The sequence below is a fragment of the Limulus polyphemus genome, unplaced genomic scaffold (assembly GCF_000517525.1).
Source record: "Limulus polyphemus unplaced genomic scaffold, Limulus_polyphemus-2.1.2 Scaffold8700, whole genome shotgun sequence".
Classification (NCBI taxonomy): Eukaryota; Metazoa; Arthropoda; class Merostomata; order Xiphosura; family Limulidae; genus Limulus; species Limulus polyphemus.
The window spans coordinates 1-5,390 of NW_013674310.1; positions in this window are offsets into that span (position 1 = coordinate 1).

The following is a 5,390-nucleotide window of genomic DNA, read 5'->3' on the forward strand; positions in this document are numbered from 1 at the left end:
TCTACACACCAAGTTCAGAGCATTAGCTTGGTGTATAGAGCATTAGGAACTTGGTGTGTATAGAGCATTAGGAACTTGGTGTGTAGAGCATTAGGAACTTGGTGTATAGAGCATTAGGAACTTGGTGTATAGAGCATTAGGAATACACCAAGTTCCTAATGCTCTGCATATCAAATCTCTAATGCTCTAGACACCACATCTCTAATGCTCTATACACCAAATCTCTAATGCTCTATACGCCAAATCCCCAATTCTATACACACTAAGGCCCTCATGCTCTACATACCAAGTCCCTAATGCTCTTCACACCAAGTCTCTAATGCTCTTCACACCATGTCTTTAATGCTCTACACATCAAATCCCTACTGCTCTACATATCAAATCTTTAATGCTCTACACACCAAATCTCTAATGCTCTATACACCAAATCCCTAATACTCTACACACCAAATCTCTAATGCTCTATACACCAAATCCCTAATGGTGTACACATCAAATCCTTAATGCTCTATGCATCAAATCCCTAATACTCTATACAATCAATCCCTAATGCTCTATACACCAAATCTCTAATGCTCTATACACCAAATCCATAATGCTCTACACACCAAATCCCTAATGTTCTACACTCCAAGTCCCTAATGCTCTATACACCAAGTCTCTAATTCTCTACACACCAAATCCCTAATACTTTATACACTCAGTCCCTAATTCTCTAAACACCCAATCGCTAATGCTCTACACACCAAATCTCTAATGCTCTATACACCAAATCCCTAATGCTCTACACACCAAATCTCTAATGCTCTATACACCAAATCCCTAATAGTGTACACATCAAATTCTTAATGCTCTATGCATCAAATCCCTAATGCTCTACACACCAAGTCTCTGATGCTCTACACACCAAATATCTAATGCTCTATACACCAAATCCCTAATACTCTATACAATCAATCCCTAATGCTCTATACACCAAATCTCTAATGCTCTATACACCAAATCCATAATGCTCTACACACCAAATCCCTAATGTTCTACACTCCAAGTCCCTAATGCTCTTTACATCAAGTCTCTAATTTTCTACACACCAAATCCCTAATACTTTATACACTCAATCCCTAATTCTCTAAACACCCAATCGCTAATGCTCTACACACCAAATCCCTAATGCTCTATACACCAAGTCCCTAATGCTCTATACATCAAATCCCTAATACTTTATACACTCAATCCCTAATTCTCTAAACACCCAATCGCTAATGCTCTACACACCAAATCCCTAATGCTCTATACACCAAGTCCCTAATGCTCTATACATCAAATCCCTAATGCTCTATACACTCAATCCCTAATGCCCTACACACCAAATCCCTAATGCTGTATAATTTTTTGTAGAATTTGCTACACCATTCCACATATCTTAGGTGCAGTTCTACGGCCTCTGGTTTTCAGATATCTAAGCTATTTAATAAAAAAAAATCATTAACACATAGTTGCAAAGAATGATCAATATATATCTGTGTTGAACTTAAAGAACAGCAGGTCTGAAAGTTTAATTAGAGGAAGAAATGACTTATAAAGTATAAGTATGATATACTAGTATATAATACCATACTTTTAGTATAAAATTACCAAATTGTTTACCGACATCTCTAACAATACGGCTACATCTACAGTTTTTTTGCTTTTACTTGTTTCTCCTTCCTTCAAAGCTTATAACTTTAAAAATACAAAAAATTTAAATGTTTATAGACCTTACGATGTGTTAGATACCAAGATTATGGTCACAAAGTTATGATGATTCACATTCACAGTGGTATGACCAAAATTAATTGTTTAAAATACATCCAATATAATCATTTCTTGAATTCTAACTAACCTATAAATAAACAGAACTATAAATTAGCCTTGACATACGACGATACTCACAAGCACCTAAAAGCTACTAAATTATGTCGGAAAATCAATACGACAAATGGGAAAACCGTGTAGCCAGAAGCAAAATTATGTAAATAGCTGCGTTACTTATTCATATTGTTATATATATGTTATATAAAGTAAATTGTAATTCACTTACACATTGACCGGTCTCAATCATATATAATACTTTTTTCAGCACATAGTAATAACTTATATTAACAGGAACGTACATTAATCTTAATTCTTAGTTCAATTTGTAATTTTCTATACTTTATTTGGGTTATAATACCTAACTTTTATTAAGAAAGCCAGACTGAATAACTTAATTTACACTTACGTAAAGAACTGTCAATGCTGCGTAAAAGTTCGGTTTCAAGTTTCAATTTTTATGTCAAAACTTAAATACCACTTTTGAGTTTATATAAATATTGTGAAAGAACAAAATTATCACGAATTATCACACATAAATCGCCTTTGACTAAGTTTCAGTCTCAGTCAGACAAATTATATTTACATACTTGTTCATAGACATTTCCTCTCATTGTTTCTAGAAAATAAAAACGGAGAAAAATAACAATTCTGCCGACAAGGGCTGGAACTCGCACGAAGAGTCTGACAGACTGTCTCGACGCATCCGTTGAACGCGATATTCTAGCAACGAAAAAAGTTTTCCAGACAAGCAAAAAACTCAGTCGACGTGCCGCGGTGTTCCCGACTAAACCCGCGTTTGACGCATTCTCAAGATCGTCGCTTTTTTCCTTTTTAATAATATTATCAAATATAGCAAAATATAAATAAATAACACAAAATAAAAGCATTGAAAATGGCTTAATATTTTTTTAAAACTATTTTCCAAATTTAAGGAAATTATACGTCCTTGATGTACCACACCTATTGAAGAAGTATTTCATGTCTAATACTTTCAAATTGTGCCTCTTACTGGCGGTCATTGTCAAAATCATCAGACTAGTCGCGACATCTCTTGACAGAAAGTGATGTTAATGATATTGGAATGAAGTTTTTTTTTTTAGATTTTATTTCCAAAGATGATGATGTTTTAATTACTTTAGATGTTTAGACCACAGCAGTGTACGAGGAATCTATGAACATGTATGAATGTCGCAACCACTTACCAAAACAATCTCGTCCAAAATAAATTACAGAGAAATAATTCAAGATGTTAGAAAACCACGTAGGTTTCTGATGAACGTCCACCTTCCGAAAGCACGCAAGTTATACTTATAGGGTTTCGTATTTTTGTGTTTACTGAGAAATAATATAGTTTAATCCAGATTGAAATTTTTTTATACATATCACTTCTCGGACTCTGAGAAAGAAGAGCTGAATTGTGAAAATGCAGTTTCTGAGTAAAAAAATCCCATGTAATTAATATCTTATATTTAGAATACTACTGACCTATGCAAGGGCAAATCCAGAGGTCTGTTCAGGGACAAGAGGGTCCAAGCTGGTGAAGAGGACACTGACATTTATATATTACGGCACAGAAGACTGGAAGGCAAGGTGATGGTCGCGTCCTCCTCCTCAAAAAAATAGGGTCTGGAGGTGCTTTCCCCAGAAATGTTTAAAAATAAGGCATTCTGAGGAGAATTCTCAAGCACTTTGATTATACAACTTATGTTAAAACTCAATGCTTTATAGAAAAATCCCTTATTGGTTGATGTCCAACCACAAAGAAAACATACAGCATGTCATATAATCACCTTGTAGTTTATTAGGGACAGTACATTTAGTTCGAATAGATATGAAAAATATCTCGTATGTTACCTGAAACATAAATATTCAATAGGCCTAATATTCAAACCAGTAGATTCCCGCCGGTGTCAAGAAAAGAGTTGCTCTTGGCACCACAAAATTTGCCGCGGAAAAATGTGAAACACCGGTCATTAAATGTTGTTTTACCCGGAGAACTCATCAGATATTTTACAATGTTTGGCGTCATTTTGTAAAGCATCTACAAACGCTTCTTTTTTTTTCGTCGTTCTTATCGCGGCATCTTGCATATTTTTAACGAGGCCATCGGATTTAGTGCAATATTAATGCATACACAGTTGACGTAACAGACAAGACTAATTTCCGGCGTGTTCGGTATAAATAACGACGCAAGAACGAAGTCAGACTTGACTAAAATCATCTTGACCAGATGTAAACATTTATCTTATATTTGTTTCATCGCATTAGAGTTTTTTACAACAGGAGTTTTTGGATACTGAACTGACTGACATTGAATGATTAAATTCTTTCAAATATAACTTCAATTGTTAAAGAAAACTCTGCAAATGTCGTCACCAGTATCGGTGACAGAATGCGTGCTAGGGGTGCACCCACTTATTTTTTGGGAAAAGTTTTGGAAAATGGCAACCAATTACCCCGTATTCACTACTATTAAACGTCACTGCAAATTGATTAATAAATCATATGATACTGCATAATTATGAAACTTTCCCACGATTGTAGTTTTCCTTGATATTTTTTTAATTATTGGTGTTGTTATTATTATTAAGTAAGTAAAAACCTCTAAGCTTCAGCTATTAGTTATTGATATTATGTTGAGCTACAATTGTATCTTATTTTAGTTTTTGAGTTGTATTTGTCATAGTTTTTCATATCAATTTAGAATCTGGTGAGTGAGGAGGCACAGGATCTAATGTGGACGGACAACCCCCCCCCCCCCTCTCACATGGCCACGGACCTGGTCAGCAGTGGTGAAATTACTACACTGGCCTAAAATATTTGTACAGTCAGGGTTACTGACTTTCAAACACGCCTGGCAATCTCACGTAATTTATAAAAGGGGGTCAATTAGAAACATAGAAAAACAACATTAAGAACGTATAATCGCGGGTTTGAATCCCCCTCATCAAACATGCTTGCCCTTTCAGTCGTGGGAGTGTTATAATGTAACGGTTAATCAAACTATTCGTTGGTAAAAGAACAGCCCAACTATTGGCAGTGGCTGGTAATGACTAGTTGCCTTTTCTCTTTTACATCTCTGCTAAATTAGGGACAGCGAACGCGGATAGCCCTCGAGTAGTTTTGCGCGAAATTCAAAACAAACCAAACCAGAACATCTCAAAACGAATTTCTGTTCCATCTTCTGACTGAGAACAAGTATACACGAAAATGTCGAAATATTAATCTTTAATTAAGTTGATACACAATACACAATAATTTCACAATTAGGTGACTTAAAATCTTACCGTATTCGCCATTCATTGATCCTTAGGAAACACAAAATTTCAGCTGTTACTTTTATTATATCGGAAAAATTTAGATAAAGTAGTTTGATGGCGGTGAGAAGAAACGTCGAAGATAAAAGGTATGTGCTGGGAGAGAAAAAAAAGTAAGAAACAGTTTAAAAGAACTTAAATATTTAATAGACGTGATGGAGAAAACCAATATAGGAATTGATCTACCAAATACGAAAAGACTCAAACCTTGGACAATGG